Consider the following 20,422-nt stretch of genomic DNA (forward strand, 5'->3'; position numbering starts at 1 on the left):
TGGTGACGTCACGACCGTCTCGACCAATTGCGGAATTTCATTACAGAAAAGCCACGTGGTTTTTGGAAGACGACGACAACGAGCTTCAACGTCGCACGCTGACAACGTAGCAAGCCCTGTTTCGGTCTGACCTGCAATCACGTTCCAAACCTCGTGTTCGCGCGCTATGAATCGAACTAACCTAATCGCATGTCCACTCAACATGGCTGAGCGAAAGAGCCTGTGACACTAAAACACAAAACAAAAAGGATGCGATGAAAGCTCGAAATTCACGAACATCGCGTAGCAAGGCCTCACGCTGAGCCCGGAGATAAAACTGCGTAGACTATTGTGGGCCATGGAAAAAAAAAAACAACTGTCGGGTTCGGTCTGAACGCAGTGTCGTGGCATTCGAATAGGCTCACGAAGGTTGTCTAGGTGTCCATGTGGCCAACTACCAGTTCGTTCTGTGCTCGGAGGAGTAGTATATGTTGGAAAGGCCTCTCATTTTGCCCCGTCCACTGCCTCGTTTCGCATCATAGGGTGGAGTAGGATGCGACATTATCGAGTTTTTACTCCTATTTAGTTGGACTTCTCATGTTTGATGAGCGTGATGCCAGGAACGTAGGGGATAATTCGACAGTATTTGCTTTTTTTATATCTGTCAACGAATGGCGACGATTTACAAATTTGTGTCGCGTCTTGCCCCATTTTCCTGTAATCCAAAGCCCTTTACTAGGCCGTCCCTAGGGCGTCCCTTGCAGCCCATGCTTCGCTTCGGAACTTTAACGCCCCCACGTACCATACCACACCACACCATACCACACCACATCACACCATACCATACCATACCATACCATACCATACCATACCATACCATACCATACCATACCATACCATACCATACCATACCATACCACACCACACCACACCACACCACACCACACCACACCACACCACATCACACCACACCGTACCATACCATACTGTAACCGTACCGTACCGCAACCTCACCTCCGATGCTTAGTACGTTAATATGCGGTATGATTTAGTATGTCCTCTTATCGAGACCTTTCTTCCTCATTCGCACGCGTAGCCTTGTCGGGGCTCGAGAAGCATGGGAACTCGGTCAGATGAGAGGGGGCGGGAACAGACAATGGGCGATTGGTGACGCGTTATCGCTGGCAGCTCGCTGTGGCATTTCCGCCGTCTTGTTTCCTTGTTAATATTTTCTCGTATGTGCATCACTTTGTGGTGAGGCAGAATCAGACCTCCGTTTCTTTTTTTTTCTGATAAACTGTATTGTTTGTGTTAAGTACATCCCGTCCACACCCCCCTCTTGCAGTCCACATTCCACTTTGTTTTTCAGCCAGAAGGTGGAACCATTTGAACATGCTGAACTCGTGGGGTAGTCTCCCGGTTGCTGCGCTCGACTGTTTTAATGCAGATCATTCAAGTCTCATCAGGGGAAAAATATTGCTTCGTCGATCACAAATTCCGCCCATTGGCTGGAGGGAAGAAGTGACGTCACGAGATCGGACAATTCCCATTGGCTGGGAAAGAAGTGACGTCACGAGATCGGATAATTCCCATTAGCTGGGGAGAAGTGACGTCACGAGATCGGATAATTTCCATTGGCTGGGGAGAAGTGACGTCACGAGATCGGATAATTCCCATTTGCTGGGGGAAGTGACGTCACGAGATCGGACAATTCCCATTGGCTGGGAAAGAAGTGACGTCACGAGATCGGATAGTTCCCATTAGCTGGGGAGAAGTGACGTCACGAGATCGGATAATTCCCATTGGCTGGGGAGAAGTGACGTCACGAGATCGAATAATTCCCATTGGCTGGGGGGAAGTGACGTCACGAGATCGGATAATTTTCATTGGCTGGAGGTATGCGACGTCACCATACAGGAATTGCAGCACTGAGATGTAAAACATTCGCATGGACGCCAACTACCTTACGTGTTTTCAGTGCGGTCGCATTAGAACCTGTTCGTGCATTCACCGGATGTGACGTATGTGAATGTTTTAACAGTGCTGCATGAAGCAGTGTGTATGGCACTCCTTGCGGTTTTCGGATTGGCTGTGGTGGCGTTGCGTTTGCTTTATACGATAGCGAAGCTTTCTTCATAGAGGGACCGCTGAAATACGCCACTGGCTGTTTTACCGGGCTTTTTTTTCAGTCGTCTTTGCGTTTGCTCAGAACCACTATGTACGAGTCGCATTCCGGTTATCGTTGTCTGCTTTTCATCCTAACAGCACTCACTCACATGACATGGAACTGCGTTGCACTCTCGTCTTCCCCTGCGTCTCTGACAGTTCGCGACGTCATCGTGTCGTCATCGCCGACTGTCTTCCTGATTGGCTGAGAGCCGTGCTACGTCAGCTTCACCGTGAAACGTCGTGTGCGATCGCGGTGAAGAGTCGCGCAGGGCTGCCGCCGTTTAACGAACAAATAATGGGCTCCGAAATTGTTCGCCGTTCGTTCACAACTTGCATCGCAACGGAAGAACGCTTCCTACAGCTTTGACGTCAGCACGTGATGACGTGGTGACGGAGCAGACGTGGATTGGTTGGAGAGAAACTCGTGGTCATTGGCCGGTCGGTTATTGGCGCATACGTCGCACACCGAACTTGAGATTCCATCGGATGATTCGTGTATATAGAAAAGGTAAACTGCCTAATGGAAATAAGTCGAACCTCGTTATAACGAAATGGTTTATAACGACATAATGGATGTAACGAAGCAATGACGATTCCCTTTTCAAGCTCGGTCAGCACGGGCTTATAACGATGCTACGGCTCTAACGAAGTACTCGCCGGTCCCCTTCAACTTCCTTATAGCGGAGTTCTACTGTATAATGGTTCTCGCTCCCACATGGGGAAATGAATTTTACTCTGACTACAACACACGCACAGAAAAGCGTTTCTTTGTAGAAAAACTGCATGCGTCGCGACGACCGATTTATCTAAAAATGAATAAAAGAAAGCACGCCGTTTGTTTGATCCTCCGGCGCCCCTATAGGATCGCAACTGTCGCTCGCGGGGAAGAAAAAAAGCAGTGTTCCGCTTGGTTTCGCTCTCCGGGCGCCGGCTTACTCGGAAAGCTCTTGTGCACGTGTGACGATGTTATATTTCGTAACGAACCGCTCTACTTCGCTTGAGCGCTGACACCGAGGAGCGCTTGGGATCCGCCGCAATTACGGCTTCATCGCTGTTTTTTCTCCCAAGCGCAAACGAGGTAGGAGCGGGGCATAAAGGTCTCGGGAGGTTATTGTGCACGCTACCCCCCCCCCCCCCCCCCTCCCTCCCCGTACCATCGACTCAGTACCTTTTTTCCGTCTTGCTTCGATACAGGAACACTGTACTGAACGCGAGGTAATAATGTTGGGCCGTCGCCAGCTGTCGGCGCGCCGCCGCGCCGTCTTTTGGGATTCCGGAGTTCTTCGATCCAATTTTTTGTTTGCATTTTTTATTCTGAGCGCGGAGAGGGGCGTAGCTCGGCAGGTTTTCACGGTGCACCATCGGGTGGCATCTCTGTGTTTAGTTTTTCAAAAAAAAAAAAAAGAAAGCGGAATTCACTGGGCGCTCGCTCTTCGAGTGTGCGACGACACGTGTAGCGCTTTTCGTGCGCCTTCGTTCTTTAAAAAGAAACAACTGCCCCCCCCCCCCCCCCCCCTTCCCGACCTTTCTACTCTGTAGGAGAATCCGCCCAGCTACCGTGTACTTACCTATAGTAGTATACGGCAAAAAAAAAAAAAAAACAACGCCAGTTGCCAACACTGGGCCGCGGCATCCTGTATTACTCCACTGACCGATCGCAACTGTAAACGTAATCAGCTTTTTTATGTTTGACGTTATCAAGCAATCCACGTATCAAAATTCATTCTAGAGCTCAATTTTTTTTCTTGCGCTAAACTTCTTGCTTATGTAACAAGAAACGTTTAAGCAACAGTCTCCAACAGTCGTGGAGGAATTCTGTGCGCGGAGGCTGAATGTGGGCGGAGCTTCACTGCAGACTTATACCCGTGCCAGACGCTCACAAGAAATGACAGTAAATGCATAACGCCTTAAGTTAGTTAATGGTATTATTTTCGGAGTTGGTGCTACACGTCCACATTTAATGTCATTATCGAAAGTGATGATGACGATAACGCTTGCAAGGTAATTTCATCTGAATGTAAACATTGCTGATGAGCACAATATAGGGGGAATGTTGTTCAGATGTAATATAAAAACGTTTTTCCAGAAAATACGGCTGTTCCTGCTTTACAAGTCGAAAGAGTAGCCATAAACTCGCATGTCGGCACCCAAGTCGAGAGTACCTGTCAATAAGGCTGGTTAAAATGGTGCTCTTCGCATCGAAAACGCGGCATATATAGATGCTTCATCTGACAAAGTTACAAATTAACCATTTGCTACTGGTTAGGAAGTTGTTACTCATGCTTTTCTGCGCGTGGAATGGGAACGAGAGCACGCATTGCACGGGCGAATGAGTTGTGGTGAACTCAGTAGGTCGCGAATGGCAGTTGGCTAATGCCATTAAATTTATGCGTGTGGCACCGCACGAATAAATTTAAGGCAGTGAGCACTTAATGGCATTAAATCTGCCCGTGTGGCACGGCTATTAAGCTGTATCCGACTATACCCGATTCGCACTTTTTTTTGCCTCACGAAAACAGAAAGGCGAAACGGCGTTCCCCTTAGAATTTGACACAAAATCGGTACCAAGGTACGAACAGCCTCCGCGTCGTTACCGTACAGCATGTCAGTTAATCCTTTGTGTGCTGGCAATTCGCATTGTTGACATCTTGGAGGCGCTAGGCCCAAAACTGCCGCGTAGAAGTCGACCGTTTTTGTTTCTTTTTTCTTTGTTTGTACTGAAATCACCATCCGAAAATTGCGGGGGTGAGCCGCGGGTTGTGTGCGCCCCCCCATTCTTGGGTTCCTTTACAGAGTGGTGGCAGCCACTGTTGGATCGGCAGACGCCATTTTGGGGGCACACTATTAGTTAACGTCCTACAGTGGAGAGAAGGTTTCTAAGATTGAGTAAAGGTCGATGTGTGGAAGCAGTAATCGAACCCGGATATATCGAACTCGAAGGGAATCGCGAAATAGTCTGATATATCGATATTTCGGTACATAAAAAAACTATGGGAGCACTTTTGCAGCCTAAAGTGCGCTAGGCGAAATCCTTTGTCGCGCTACTCGACTACCAATCACTGCCTGTGTTTGTTACGGCTGCACCGCTTGGGAGCCATCCTCCTCCACTAGCTGCCGCACACCGACTGACTACGGAGCAGCGCTCGACGCCGCCGCGCCGACAGCTCCACCTGTCGACGAAGATGACGTCACCTTTTGGCAGCTGCGCTCGTCGATGAGTCACCCCAGGCGCTGGATGTGACGCCGGACTGACGGACGGGAGAACGAGCCATTATAGGCTTTCGCCTTAAAAATTGCAATATACATGTTTATCTCTAACCTAGAACTAAGATTAATACATTACTCCCAAGTTAGTGTCGCAATTCTTGCGGCGGCGGGCCGCCTGGCGGCTTGTTGGTAGAGCACCGTTATAGGCGCTACTAGGCCTAATCTGCTTCGCATCGAAGGCGAAGCGGACGGTGCTGCGGAACTCGGAACTAGCGACCGCTTTTCGTGGGGTGCCAATCCTTTTACCAAAACATTATGCCGTGAATAATCGCTACTTGAAGTCAAGTTATAGTTGCTTTCCGCAAAAGCCTTCGGCAGCGAAAGCACGCTACGCGGAGATCGCCGTTTGACTTTTCGCCGCATTATAGCGATGTTTCGTGGAAAATGGGGGCAAAGGATCGAGGTCAACCTCACGCGCACTCCACGTTCACTTTGTAACGCATTCTCACAGCTCTAGCAGCTGGCGCAGCCGACCTGCCTCCTCGAACGAACAATGATCGTAGAGCGCCGTTTGGAGAAGCGCCAATTACAGGAGCGCGGTGCGTTGTCGATATATGCGTAGAACGACCGCGAATATGGATGGAGGTCGACGTAGCGCGCGACTTTCCAATACCTTTGCACATGATTTTCAAATGAATAATCTTTGTTTTCGATATAGGCAAGAATTCAAAATATCTGGGTTCGATATATCCGGGCGTGACTGTACTGGAAGCCTTCCTGTCTCATAAACGCGAAAAACGCTGGTTTCCGCAAAAGTATTTTGGCGTTGCTAACTGCGCCCGTGCCCCAAACTGGCGGATATGTCACCGCGTTGTTCAGGAACGCTACTACATCGGGGCGCCGATGCTCGCGCTCGAATGCATGGGGCTCCATGTGTCGATAAAAAACAAAACAAAAAACAGACGTAAATACGTCCTGAGATTGTTTCCGCTAGCGGAAATACAAAACGCGGCCTTACCCCGGAAATAAACCCGGAAATACATTTACCCGGCTCGATCGCGGGGGCGGCCAGACGATCGGTAGGTAGCGCGAGAGAAAAACTTCCGATTAACTTCCGATTAGTGCCTTGCTTCCGTCAGCCTCCGGAGCGTTTGTCGCGCTGGAATCCGAAACTATGTACAGGACCTCTAGTTGCTGGCAGTTCGATTTGCCGCTTATCAGGCTGTCAGCCTGAATTACTAAATGTCTTTTTTGTAGCAGCAGCAGCTGCAGCAGTAGTAGTAAAAGTAGTAGTAGTAGTGGCGGTCTTCGTGCACCTGCATTGTGTACACAGACCGCACACCTGCTCTATTCTGCATAGCATTGTCAGCGTGGCATGTAATACAGCCACTGATCTCCACTAGGGGAGCTGGATGCCGCATCGGGCGCCCGAAAGTGAAGCCACCGGAAGTAAGCGGCCTTGTCCCGGAAGTCAGCCTTTGGCAGTGCATGAAATCGGAGCTTAGCACGGTTTTTCAGTTCCAGTTTTGTTTTCCCACTTAGCATTTCGTCTTTTCGCCGTTCTCGTCTTTTTCCATGACAATGCCTACCTTTTGCGCCGCCAACTGAGCGAGGAGACCAGTGAAGTCTTCGGGAAGGACGTTTCAAAAATAAGGGCCCATTGCATTTCAATGGGGCGACACTAGCAGACGACAGGACGCCGCTACGCACAGCAAGTATGGAGCCTCGTCTACTCGGCTCGGTGTCGTCTCGTTTGCCTAGCTTCGCCAACTGTGCTCTTTACTGCGATGCTTGTTCCCACGCTCAAGCCCAAGTTATGCTATCAATGGGGGATAAATATAAGAAAGAATAGGTTGAAACATTCACCAGGCAGCTTACTTTGCAGCGACCATTTTACCGAATTATATTTAGACCGAACCGGAGCGAGGGCTAGGCTACTATCTTGTGAGGTGTCGACGGTGTTCGGATGGTTCACATTAGCGCCTCCAAAAGGTATGGTACTGCTTTTTCGACGGAGCGTGTCATGTACTGTTTCGTGTTGTAGCAAGTTAAGCCTGAATGGTCTTTAATTCGTGGTGCTTGGTGCAGTTGACTTCTAACAGCGCTTCTCACGCGCACTGCACCATTCGCCTTTCTTGTCAGTCGTTCCTCTCGCGCTGTGCCTTTTCTTTGCTGCACGAAAATTCGGTTTTAAGGTGACCTAGCCTCATCGTCATTCCACTACTTCTCCTTTACGCTCGGAATACAAGAACCAGGCAAGAACATAGTGTTTAATGCACGTACCCCTTTGCCGAGGCAGGGTGAGACCTGCATGCCTGTTTTCTTCACTTTCGCAGAAATTACAGGGTTCTGCACACAATGCTCACATTTCTCGCGTTCAGCTTGCTTGTTCCTTTCATATAACAGCAGACATCACACGAAAACAACGCAAAAAACTGAGAACGAAAGGGCGAAAGACACGACTTTTTGCATTGAAATACACAGCAGACACCCGACTTCCGGGACAAGCGGTCCAACTTCCGGTGGCTTCACTCGCGCTTGTCTCGGAATGCGGGAATGCGGCATCCAGCCACCTAGTGGAGATCAGTGAATACAGCTAACGCCTATTAACTAGCAGGTTGGTCGATTAATGTGCACTATTTAAAATTTCAGCTATCACTGTTAAGCACCTCGTTTATTCAGAAGTTTGTGGCGCACCGTAAATAGTATTCATATCAGTGTTTAGAGTTTCTGAAATGCAGTTGCGTCGCCACTACGGCGCAAGGAATTCTGGGGCCGGACGCGGTTCCATCGGAACCGCGCGAAACTGAAACCGCGCCCTGCTTTGGTTTCGCCCATGCGCGCGCAGCCCCAGAATTCCTTGCGCTGCAGTGGCGAAGCAAATACGTTTTCGATGTTCTCAAAACTAGTCTTACGCTAGTCTAGTCTTAGACTAGCGTAAGGCTAGTCGCTAGACTAGCGCTAGATTGGTCTTAAAGCTAGTCTTCGTGGAACACCCTGCACACACAGAACTGCGAGGAGCTGAGAGCGGTCATTATACAGTGCGAAGCATATAGCACATTCCAGCTGCGACAGCGCCGGCGTTCACACAAAATGCAAATATTGCCTTACAAAACCTGCTAGAGGGCAAATTCGCGCCCATTCGCGCCCATTCGCCATCGCGACGCAGAAGCAGACGACGCGCCTCTGCGCCGCCGTCTGCTTCTAATATTGGAGAGCAGACGACACTCAGTGTGCAGTGCGTCGCAGAAGAATTCCGCGCGTTGTTTATTATGCGGTCGAGGCTCCTCTCATCAGGAGGTGCGCTGACGCCGCCGACTCTTTCCGCCGCCGCAGTGTTGCACGCACGGTTCGAGCGAGACAGGGGCGCGGAGGTTTCGCCCAGCTCTATCAGCTCATCCATCGCTCGGGAGGAGGAAGTGAGGGCCTCTGTGTGTGTCATCTCTCTATTTTCCCTTTTTGCCGGCCCGAGTCGAGCTGCGCATTCTATGCGGAGCTGCTCATCGCAAGGCGCGTTGGAACGGATGTGTCGACCATCGGGGTCGGGGTACTGGTGGGGAGGGGTGTAAAAGAGAATGAGGAAGTGAGGTGAGAGAGAAGGGCGGAGGCCATTCATCGTTGATTTTGTGTGGCCGGCCTTTTTTTTTTTTTGTTCGTAATTTGAACGCGTATGCGCTTCCTCATTGTTGGGTCTCGCGCTTCGCGGCCTCGAAAAGGGCGCGCGCATATTCCGGCGGACGTCCGGGCGGGGAGCAGTCGTTTGTGGGCGTAATAGGTTTAGTCTAAACGCTGTCTGAATTCCTCAGTTTTTGGGACTTGGGTTGCCGCCGCAAGCGTGAGCGTACACCGTAACACCGCTTTACATCGAAACACCACGGTTTCTCCTCTGCTATAGCGTCGTTGCCAGGGCCTGCTGAAGTTGTTATTCTTTTTTTTTTATTTTCACGGGCAGTTTCGGGGCCCGGGCCGCACTCCGCGGCTTGGGCCAGACACTTTCGATCAGTTTGTTCGAGGTTAAGTGGGACGAACGCGATAGGCGGGACTCGGCGCTGCGCGTGGGATGGGTTTGTTGATCGACCGACGACCGGACAGGCGTCCGTTTCAGCCCGACGTCCGGACGTCGCCTAACCGTTCGACCCCCCCTCCCCCTCTTTCCCAATGCCTTCCTGGTTGCCGTCCTCCCGTCTTTCGTTCACGTTTCTCCTTGTGTTTTTTTCGGAAGTCTTCATTGAATGTCGATACCACACATCAAATAGGGACTCGTGGACCAGTTAAGCCTGTCGATATCTGGTTTGATTTCGTGGAGAAACTTGTGGGTCAGGCTTTTTGTGGTAAGCATATGGTTTGACAGTTCAGGTTCTTTTGAGAAAAGAAAGTGTAGTGTAGATCGACATTCCGAAGTGTCATATGTGCTTGAAATAATGTATGGATTGGTTGTTTGTCTGCTGTTTTGATCAACAATTCAAAATCTGCCCTAGGTTAATCTAGAGCTCCTGTCGTATTGTGGCTGTCGTCACAGCAATGCTATGAAATGACCTGCGTGCTGGCTGGAACAGGCTATTTTAAGGATAAGTTTACATTCCTGATATCACTCTGCATGGTGAAACGTTGTGCATCGTAATGGTGGAAAATTTAGTGGTGAACAGTGCGAAAATGGCACTAAATGTGGTTGAGGGGATGCTGTGCTTTTCTGTGTAATTCTTTCAATTTTGTTTGGACCGAAAGAATAATTTAAAGTATGACACCTCCCTTGGTTTCAGCTTTTGATGGTATTCGGCCACTGTTGGGGTTTTTAAAAAAAAATTCCGCTTTCAATGACATTTACTGCTGTTTCCCCCTTTCGTTTAACACCCCCCACACCACAGTCAGGTGTGATCTATGCTTGAAATTATTAAGTAGAAAGGGGATGCTGTAGTTGGAGCTTTGATTGCCATGAGAACTAGTTCAGCACAGGTCTGATTAGATGTACAAGTCTGTCGTGTGCAGAGTGTAACTTTGTTTGTGGCTTCTGCTGAGCTCGTGCTGAGGCTGCCCGACATCTGCACATGTTGTTTGTCGCAAAAATGTTCACACTAGCTTTCTTCTTTTTCCTATTGCACAAATACTTGGTGCTAGAATCTGCATGAATTTTGATTGCATTGGGAATTGTTGGGACAGCACAATGCATCATTGTGTTCCGAGCGCGGCTCGAAGTGCAAAACAAAGACCTATTGACGCATATTGTGAGGCTTCTCGTAGGCATGGGATTTGAGTAAATAGGAGTAAAAACGTTTGTTCGTTTTTCTCCTTCCAGTAGTTTCGCTGTGTTTTAAAACCTTTCCAGTTGGCTGGCTTCGTTTTTTTCCCCTTTTTGCCCGGGTGGCAAATCTTTGTGTGGCCTTCTCATGACTGTTTGTTTGCTTGGGTTCCTCGTGGACGCTTCTGGCTGAAGCGTGGCAGTCGTGCAGTGTGGAATTGATTTCGGTGTTTCGTCTTCCTTGCTGCTGCCGTTTTCGAGCCGTTCAGCGGCCTTCTCCTTTTTTTCCGTGCCGCTTCCGTCCTCTCAGGCTGGCTGGCTGTCGGAAGCAAACAACTGGACAATGGTTGGGGGAGCAGGCAACTAAAATAGATCCACCCCCATCGGCCTCCAGACGCCCACCCTTTCCATCTGCCTCCTTTTTCATCTCCCCCTTTTTTTGCTGCTCGAGCCAGCGCTGTCTTAGGCTTGCGCGAAGGTGGCTGTCATCAGCCGCAATCTGACTCAACCTGCCACTGTGCTGTAGATCCTGTCGCCTTCTATCGTCTCGCGAGATTTATTACTGTAGTGCTATTTAAAAAAAAAAAGAAGCCTAGCGTTTTTCTTCTGAAAGCAAATTGTTCCAGAATGCTAAGACTACAGTTTTGAAAGTGTGAATGAACATGCTATTGAACAAATGTTTGCAGCGATTTCTATTATCTAGAAACATGTGACAACTGGAGCTGTCTTGTCACCGCCATAACTGCCATCTCAAACAGGATGCATGTCAGCGTCACATTCATGAAGTGTTTTGGTAACACTTAATTGAAAACAATTTCTGTGTTTACATTAATTTTTAACCCCACTCATCTTTGTAACGTGTGAGTGCCTGCAGAGTGTGCAAATAAAGATAAGAGCTATCAACTTCCGCTCCCTATAATATTAGGCTTTTGGCATATAACACTTTTCTTCAGACGAAGCTCGAATACGCATCTATCATTTGGGATCCACATACGAAAAAGAACATTAACTCCCTTGAAATCATTCAAAGGAAAGCAGTCAGGTTTATTTTCCACAAATACAGCAGATTTGATTCTCCCACAAAGCTAATGGCAGAAAATAATATCCCACTTCTTTCAGACCGCCGCAAAATAAACCGAATTTTGTTCCTCCGTAAGATTCTTTCACGCGAGGTAAACATTCCAGTACCTAACTATGTTCAACCTTCTACCACCAGACGTACACGACACACTAAGGAACACACACTGCGGCCTATCTTTGCACGAACAAATTCATTTAAGTACAGCTTCTTCCCCCGAACTATCTCCGATTGGAACATGCTCCCAGAATCCCTTTTTCAAAATAGCAATTTTAGCAATGCATTGGAAGTTGTCTCATTTTGTATTTTTAATGCTGTTTTTATCTTCCCTTTGTTATCGCCAAATGATGCTGTGTGTTGTTTTTCGTTTCTTTTGTGTGTTGTTAGGTTGTTTGCCCCTCCTGCTTGTGCCACATAGGCCTGCAGTATATTGAAATAAATAAATAAATAGAAAGTAACAAAATTGACAGCATAGGCAAGTGAGCATTTTGAAGGAAGCCAAGGGAGGAAATTATTTGTTTGACAACATACCCAAGCTCTTGATCGAAGTCTGTATATTGGCATGTGTCTCCCTATTAACTGTGTATTCTGTGGGGGGGGGGTATTCGCATGTGAAATGAACATCTATTGTGACTATGCTGCAGGAAAGTGGAAGTGGGGCAGATGTTCCGTTGTTGGTTTAAACAGCATCTAGTTTTGATGTTAAGGCTAAATCATGTTCATAGTAATGTAAGTTCGGCAATCAAGCGCCTTAGTAGTGCAGTGAGAAGTAATTAAAGTGACTCAGTAATGTAGTGAGAGATAATTAGTTAGCTTTAGTGTATGGTGAAAAAGCTGTTGTTGATTGTAGCAGTGCTTTTGCAGGGCACAAAAAGAAGAATGAATGCAGTAATCCACTTTGTGAGGAGTTAGTGAGTTCGTTGTTTGAAATGACTGAACACTAAAGAAAATTTTAAAGGCATGCTTGCAGATGCCGCTACGTCCTTTATAGCTTTTCTGTGATGATTTGTCTGCCTTCGCAATTCATTTGGTGAAGTTCATTTAGTAGAAAGCTGTATTAAGGTAATATTTGGCCTCTTCAACATGTTTATTATTTATTCTTCATACCCTTAGGGCCAGTGGGATTACAGAGGGAATTGATTGGTGGCAGTCATTACAGTGAAATAGAGTAATATGCAGTTAAATCAACAAATGATGTTACACTTTTTCACTACTGCCACCGTGGTGTCTCAGTGGTTATGGTGCTTGGCTGCTGACCCAAAAGACGCGGTTCGATCCCGGCCGCGGCAGATAGAATTTCTTTGGAGGAGAAATTGTAGAGGCCCGTGTACTGTGCGTTGTCAGTGCATGTTAAGGAACCCCAGGTGGTCGAGATATCCGGAGACCTTCACTACGGCGTCTCTCATAGCCTGAGTCGCTTTGGGACGTTAAACCCCATAAACCAACAGCCACTTTTTCACTACTCATTACTTGCTAAGGATTTGCAAAAGTAGTGACTGTAAACAGCAAAGACTTCATCAGGAAGGCAGCTCCATTCAGTAGAAGTATGAGGCAGAAAAACAGTTGGAAAAAATTAAGGACAATGAATGGATGCATCTGAAATGCAAGAACATTTTTCTATCACTCTCCAATCTATACCAGTTCTGATTCCATTGTCTTTCATTCACTAATCTATTCGAGTTCTGATTCTATTCTTATTCCATTGCTATTCGTAATGGTTTCTTTAATTCATTTTTGCTGTGTCACCGGGAGTCATTTTCATTTTTGCTGGGTCATTCTTAGTCTTGTGTCTCCCTTCTCTCTCCAGCCACCGTGGCAGGTGGAGAGATGGTAAAGCATCTTAATATTGCTTGTAGTGGATTTCACAAATTTTCGCCAGTGTTTCTGGGCTATGATTATTGCTTGAATTGTGTTTTTCCTGCTGGGTGCCCATCAAAAAGCCATGTGACCTCACGCACAACGTCGATATAGAACAGAAGCACTTTGTGGGCACCACGAACCAAATATTGCTCCATCGCTTGACGAATCAGATTGCGAACCCTGCCTTATCAACGTGTTAGCTCTCGCTTGAGGCATATCTGCATTGCTGTTCTTCTCTTGCTTCAAATGAAACTGATCACTTTCCCGTGACTATCGGTAGAATCAGTGCTTGTGCATTTTTGCTTACATTGCAGTGCAAAAACAAAAAGAAAAAGCAAATCTCAGGGGCCCTAATTTGATTCCATCTGTCTTTCTGGTTCCCAGGTGGCCTCGCGTCCTGCAAAGGAGGCCCCGGGCCCTGGGAGTTGGGCCCTGCCACGACGCTCCCCAATGAAGTCCCACCCCCATGGGGCCTGGTGGCACCTGGAAACAAACCCCGTAGGCAAGTCGCCTGTTGGCTCTATCTTTTATTTTTTTTTTTCGTGCTATCTGTGCTCGTGCCTGCTTGATACAGTAACATTTTTTTTTTGTTGCTGAAAGAGCTCTAGTCTCTGTGAGGAGATGTATGCAAAGCCCAGGGGTCTCGCTCTCAAAACGTTGCAGTGAGAAGAGCTCGGAAAGCATGTACCATAACTTCTACTCATGGGTGTGGCATGGAAGATGCACTAAATGTGAATGTCTGGGATAACGATTGCAGTGTCGCTGAGAGTGGAAGATCAATCTTGCTCGCTGGAGAGAACAACTGTGCCACACCTTGTCTGCTCTTCATGTGTCGTTTGTTTTAATATGAGTGGAACATGGTGAGACAGTTAACTGTGCAGTGCGGGGACAAACGAAGTGCGGTTACTCGGGCTGCTATAGCTCATGATTTGAGTGAGCTGCACTTCAGGAGGGCCGCAGCAGTGAAATGTACTTTCACTGATGGCCAGTGGGCTCTCGATAATTGCATAAACCACTGCGTGCCCGGATTTATTTGTAGCCCAGCTTTCTGGGATGAGAGGTCCTCTCTGTGCAAGAGAGGGTGGGGCTGCTGTCCGGGCAGTTGAGGTAGTGGCGAGAGCAGGCTGGTGCCGCCAAGAAGAAATGCGCAGACAAGCAGACCAGCTGTCGACCTGACGTGCGACCTTTTCATTTCGGGTCATCGGCAGCAATGCATTCGTTGTCCGCTGCTGCAACGTCGTCGCTGCTCAGTGCAAGACCTCCATCGCGAAAGTGGTCCCCTTATGCCCTACCCGCCCTCGTGTGCTCCCTTTCCCACTGTGCACTCCACCTTTTGCAGTCCCGTTTCTTGTGGACAGGGTGGAACAGATCACGGTAGGGAGGGGAAGTGGAAAGAGAACGGGGGAGGAGCGGCCTGTATAAATTGGCCGTTTCACGGGTGTGTCCGCTGCCACACACCCGCACGTTCTCATCGCTACTCTCCTCCCCTTTTCCCCCGCAGCGCTGACCTTTTTCTCTGATGGGACCGTCCCACTCCGCCTTTTTTCCCTTTTTGCTTCTCCCTTTCCTTTTGAGGCCTTTTCTCTTTCCCCTTTCACCCAAGCCCCGTCTGACCTTTCCCTGTCCTCGTGTTTTCTCTCCTCATTGCTCCCCATTGGTCAGCCTGCGTTCCCTTTGTCTCCCCAGCGCTACCAGTGTAGCCTCCTTTTCTTATGGACCCCTCGTGGTTTGCAGAGGTGCTTGTTGCTCGCTTCATTGGTGCTTCTTTTTCGCTTATAATCTCTGTCTCGTTGCTCTCTCTTGCTCTGTTTTTTTTTTTATCTCTTTTGATTGGGGCTCTCTTTTAATGGAAATGGGCTAAGCAAAGCGGATAGCAAAGTGCTCCACTTGTGAACTTTTCTTCATCCTGAAAGGGCTCTAATTTTGTTGCGTTCGTTGCACGCTTCTTCCTCTTAGTTCGCTAGTCTCTTTGCTTCTTGTCTCTCTTATTTCTTGGTTTGTGTCAGAAACACAGAACGCACAAAGGGTAAAATTTTGCAGAATGCCGATGGGCTCTCCCATTAAAAAGGAGCAAGCACCGCTTGAAGCTGGTTGCTAGTTCTGATTGGTGTACTAGTAGTGAGCTGCAGTAAACGGGCTGGTTACGGCAGGAAGGTTGACAACAACAAAGGCTGGAAAGGGTTGCGACAGCCCCGTTCCACTTTCGCCTGCGGCACTAACAAGTGCCGCAGCCACTCCTGGTAATGGAGGGTGCCTCTTTTGTGTAGTGGAACAGGGCTTAATATTATGCATATCACCCGAGGGGGAGGGCACGAGGGGGTGCGAAGGAGAAGGGGAGTTAGCTCTGACGGAGCATTGCCCAACACTTTTGCATCGTGTTTTGTTTTGCTTTTGCGTTGGGCTTTCCTCCTTTCTCTCTCATGCGTTCCCACTCGCTCTTTTCCAACCCTGCTGTGCTCGGAGATTGTCCGGCGGTGGGGTGCATTTTCTGAGCGGCTTGCCCGCCTGCAGCTCTGTCTCTGTGTCCGCTCTGCTCTTGTTGTCGAGGCTAACTTTTACTTCGATCCCACCTTCCTGCCTTCTTGCATTCCTTTCCTGTTTACAATGCCTTCTCTTTTCTCGAGCCTTTCCTCACCACTCCTGTGCCTCCTTGCAGACTCCTTTGAGCCGGTGTTTTTTTCGTTTGCCCATCCTTTCCGCGGTGTCATCCATGACCCTGTGTCGAGTTGAGCGGTTAAGGTCTAGCACGTGGCGTTGAGCTGTTGAGTACTGCGCAGTGTCGTGTTCTTGTACTCGGGTGAGAGGCAGTCCTCAGCTTTATTCGAAGCCAGCTGTCCGGTGCGTTTTGCCTCCTCCTTCTACTGAGGAGGAGGAGGGGGAGGCTGAATTTAAATTTGCTAGCGCGATGAAGTTGACAGCCGTGGATACCATTGTGGAGCTGCCTCTGGAGACCGACATCATCGTGGGACTGGTTGCCTCTTCCTTGTGAGGTGAGTTGTTCTGAATGTTTTTCGTTTTGTTTCTATCTGCAATAATAGTAGAAGCCACTCTCTCCAAATGTCTCGGTCTCGCTGACTTGCATTGAAATGCGTGGCTTTGCAAAATCTGTGCGTCTGAATGTTGTAGGAGCCATCGAATTCTGCAGTGTTGACTTTATTAGGGAGTGATGGGCTGTTTATTCACTGAGCTTTCAATTCATCCAGGTGCAACAATTGTGAGCTCAGGTTTATGGGGCAGATTATGGTTACCGCACACGTGTGCATTTTGTAAGCTCGATGCTGAGTTCTTTCAAGCGTTGTGATGAGTGTAGGCGTCAGCAGCATGTTAGAGTGTGTGGAAAAAAACAAACAAAATTTTGGAAGGTGCGTTTTTTTTTATCAGAGAATGCACGTAGCATTGCTTTAAAAGTTGCGAGTTGGGGACCAATGACTGCACTTTCTGGAAGCGTGTGGAGAATGAATAAAATTGTCTACAATGCCTCTTCAAGGAAAATGTTAGCCATGTATAAAATGCTCTAGATCTATAGATTACCTTTTCAGGAAGTCGGGTATGATTATTTCGACAAGAACGGGGATTGAAACAGTGCGAAAGTTAAGCACCTTTTCCCGCATTGCAAATGTCAATTTTGAGGTGCGCTAGTTTACCGGCTGTGTGCCTCAAACTGCTGTTAAGAAATATATGACTCCGAACATGATGAAGAAGCAGGTACTTTGCAACTTGTGGTGGTAACACACATTATGGAGCACAAACAACACTTTAAAAAGACGAAGGAAACCCACCATCACTGCTGTCACACACAGCCTGTCCAATCATAAACGCACACAGTTCGTCATAAGCTGGACTTTTGTGGAGTGCAATACGAATTCCTTTATTCAGCTACGAATTATTCAGCAAGATAAAGAGACGAGAACAGTTGTCCGCTGCGAACAAGTGGGCGATTCCAGTTTTAGTTTATAATAATTTAGTTTATAATACCTCGGTCTGTGGGTGCATGTATTTCTCTGAGACGTCGTTGACTCCGCATCAGTCTTGACTTACTGGGGTTCCCTCATGCGCAGTGAAACTATACGGTGCAGGTAGCCTGAATCGAAACGCGGCCGCCGCGTCTGGTTGTCGAACCCGCGAACCTCGCGCTCACGATGCTCATGCTGAGCAGCCCGAAAGCCCGAATGTTTACGGCGTCCTTAACCGACATGGGAGGCCACGCTTGGAGGTCCGTCGCCGAGCTGCATAACCACTGCCCCTCATAGGTCCCGCCAAAGGTCGCGGAGGTCGAGCGAAAGCGAGGGCAAAGAAGGAAACCCGGGTGCCGGCCCCTTTAATGTCTGGCGCATGTTCCGGCGAACCCGTGCCCTTTCTTCTGCACTGTGCAGCGGCCTGCCTTGTAAGTCCCAGCCTGGCGGAAACGTGACCGTCCGCGGGACGTTGAGGGTGCCGTAACATGCAGAAAGAGGGCACGCCCATAATCCTTGTACGAGCGGGCGCGAGGGGGCGCTGCTGGTTACGCCTCTTCTTGGCCTCGTTTCACGTCACGTGCGTGGGCTAACCGCTGACACGCTCGCCGCCCGGTGCGCCCGCGTGTGTTCGTGTAGTACCTGCCACCGGTGCCGGCGGCTACGCGGCCGTTGCGCGGTACCGTGTACCGCCCCGTGCTTGCTTTTTTTCTTCTTTCTTTTAATGTCATGGCATTAAGAGGGCTACGAAGACTGTCCGGTGTCGGCGTCTGTGTGAAGCCAGTCGGGCGGCCGCGTGCTGTGCGATGTCGGTGCATGTTAAAGGTCCTCCATGTGGTTGAAATTATTCCGCAGCCCTGCGCTGCGGCACCTCTTTCTCTATTTTATTTATTTATTTATTCGAGGTACCTACAGCGCCTTGAGAGGCATTATTGTAGGGGGGGGGGGGGGGGGGGGGGGGGGGGGGAAGTTAGTACACTAACAGTGAAATTCAATACAGCAAAAGAGACCAAAACAAAAAAAGTTGCAGAAAAATGTTAACTTCCAATAAAGACAACAGCATTCTGATTACACCCGACACCAACACCGAGAACAGCATAATCAGATTATTGCGTTGTCAATTGCGGCCTGGAAATTCTCACTCTCAAACACTTCATTAGGCAGCAGGTTCCTGTCCCTTATTGTGTTCGGAAAAAAAAAAAAGGAATATTTAAATGTATTAATCCGGCAGTTATACCCCCTAATTTTCATGGTATTGTCCTTTCTACTCGAAACGTAGTGAGGTTGCCTTAAATAGGCGCTTTTATTAATTCCTGTTTTATTATTGTAAATGTTGTACACAAAAACTTTTTTCTGAAAACTTTTTTTCGGTGGGATAATAACTTCCAATAACTTCACTCCCACCTCCTCCCTTCCCTCACGGCGCGGTTGAGGTGTCCGCCGAGAAGGGAGATAGTTACTGCCCGTTTCATTTCCTTAAAACCAGTAATGATAGTAATAAACAAATACAATCTGTTGCCGGCAGTGATCCCTGCCTTTTTGGCTGCATTCCGGTCGAGGCGAAATGGGAAAATTCTCGCCTGCGTGTGCTCACGCTTCTACGAAATTCAGGAAGGCCCAGCAGTGGTCGAAATTATTCCGCACTCCGAACTCGACATATGCTTACTGCTATTGCGGTGTTGCCTCGGCGCATAAAAAAATCGGCTAATGGGAATCACCGTAATCGATCAGTGCGCACGTCGCTCACGATTCTACCGTTCGCGACAGGTTCCACTGCGAAGCTGACTTGCTAAAGGCCGCGTGTCGTCGTCTCGCGGTTCGAACCCTCCCCCCAAGCCCCGTCCAGAAAACAAAAACGAAGAAATTCAGATTTGATTGTGATACAGCGCTGCAGCGTAATGTCATACCACCAGCTGCTGCGGCATCGAGCAGCCCGTTCAGTTCAGGCGAAGCCGCGAACTGTCGTCTGCTTCTGTTTATATACAGCCACGTCCGCCAGGGTGCGTGCGTGTGTTTTCGGTGGTGGTCTCTAATTATGCGTGTCCTCTCCCCCCCCCCCTCCCCCGCGGTGATGGTGGCGCTCCCCCTCCCCTTCCTTTGACTTGCGGTGTGTAATGACAGCGCGCTGTCTTCCATCTCCCCCCCCCCCCCCCCCCCCCCCCGACCCCATGTGTGTATGCGTACGCGCTGTCGTCGAGGGCGGACCAGTGAGAAAAGTGGAGAGGGTGTGAGAAAGAGAGGCGTTTACATAATTCATACCGCCGCCGCGCTGGCCGCACGCCTATGCGTTTACCGCATAAGCGACCACACACACACGCGCGCGCGCGTGCGCTTTCGCGTTATGCATTTTATGCATGCACGCGCCTCTGTGTATCGGTCGACCGTCCTGCGGTGTGTTGCGCCTTTGTGCTGTTTGTGTCGCGTGTCTTCTTTTTTTTCTTCTTTTCTTGTTTTTAAAGGCGCTTTTTAGACCTTGGCCCGCTTATCGTGCGCGTGTGTTTTCACGTGTGTTTTCGGGCGTGGACTATTTGGTCGGCGCGTTACACTTTAATGGAGAGCCTTTATTAATTCACCCAGACTCAGAGAGAGCGTGGAGAGTTAGTTTCTCAGGTTGTTTCGTGATTCCTATAGCTGAGGTGATGTTTGCGTTGGATGTCTCTTTGTCTAAAGGCGGCGAAAAAAAACGTAGTACGCTGCCTGTGTTCTGGTGCGTACTCGGAGGCGTCGCTTTGTCGGCCTCAGCTGTTAGACGTCGCTGGCGGTTAACCAACGGAGCTTCAACTCTGCGAAGATTAACGGGCCTGTCCCCGTGTAAGTGGATGCAGCAGGCTTGTTACGAGGCGGGCTGTCGAGTAAAGAAGTACATCTACACTGCTTGGGCGCTTATGTCCAACTGATGACTATTCATTCGCCTTTGATAGAGCATTGGGCGCACATGCA

General features: G+C 48.8%; 2 protein-coding genes across 3 annotated transcripts in view; both read left to right on the top strand.

The window, feature by feature from the left end:
• The window catches only part of Nca (neurocalcin homolog), a 125,096-nt gene that overhangs the window by 25,180 nt on the left and 79,494 nt on the right, over nt 1-20,422 (top strand). Inside the window, exon 2 of the mRNA XM_089552915.1 lies at nt 13,914-14,031. The gene's annotated coding sequence lies outside the window, so the exon portion shown is untranslated. The remainder of the gene's footprint in view (nt 1-13,913; nt 14,032-20,422) is intronic.
• LOC149336459 (neuronal calcium sensor 2) overlaps nt 1-20,422 on the top strand; it is a 107,304-nt gene that overhangs the window by 25,175 nt on the left and 61,707 nt on the right. The window contains exon 2 of one of the 2 annotated variants that reach the window (XM_089552911.1): nt 13,914-14,031. The gene's annotated coding sequence lies outside the window, so the exon portion shown is untranslated. Of the gene's footprint in view, nt 1-13,913; nt 14,032-15,869; nt 16,520-20,422 lie in introns of those variants that run through there. The other variant, XM_089552910.1, reaches the window with a different exon arrangement.

This window comes from Amblyomma mixtum, chromosome 7, assembly GCF_055824585.1.
Source record: "Amblyomma mixtum isolate Tamu chromosome 7, ASM5582458v1, whole genome shotgun sequence".
In the NCBI taxonomy this organism is placed as follows: domain Eukaryota; kingdom Metazoa; phylum Arthropoda; class Arachnida; order Ixodida; family Ixodidae; genus Amblyomma; species Amblyomma mixtum.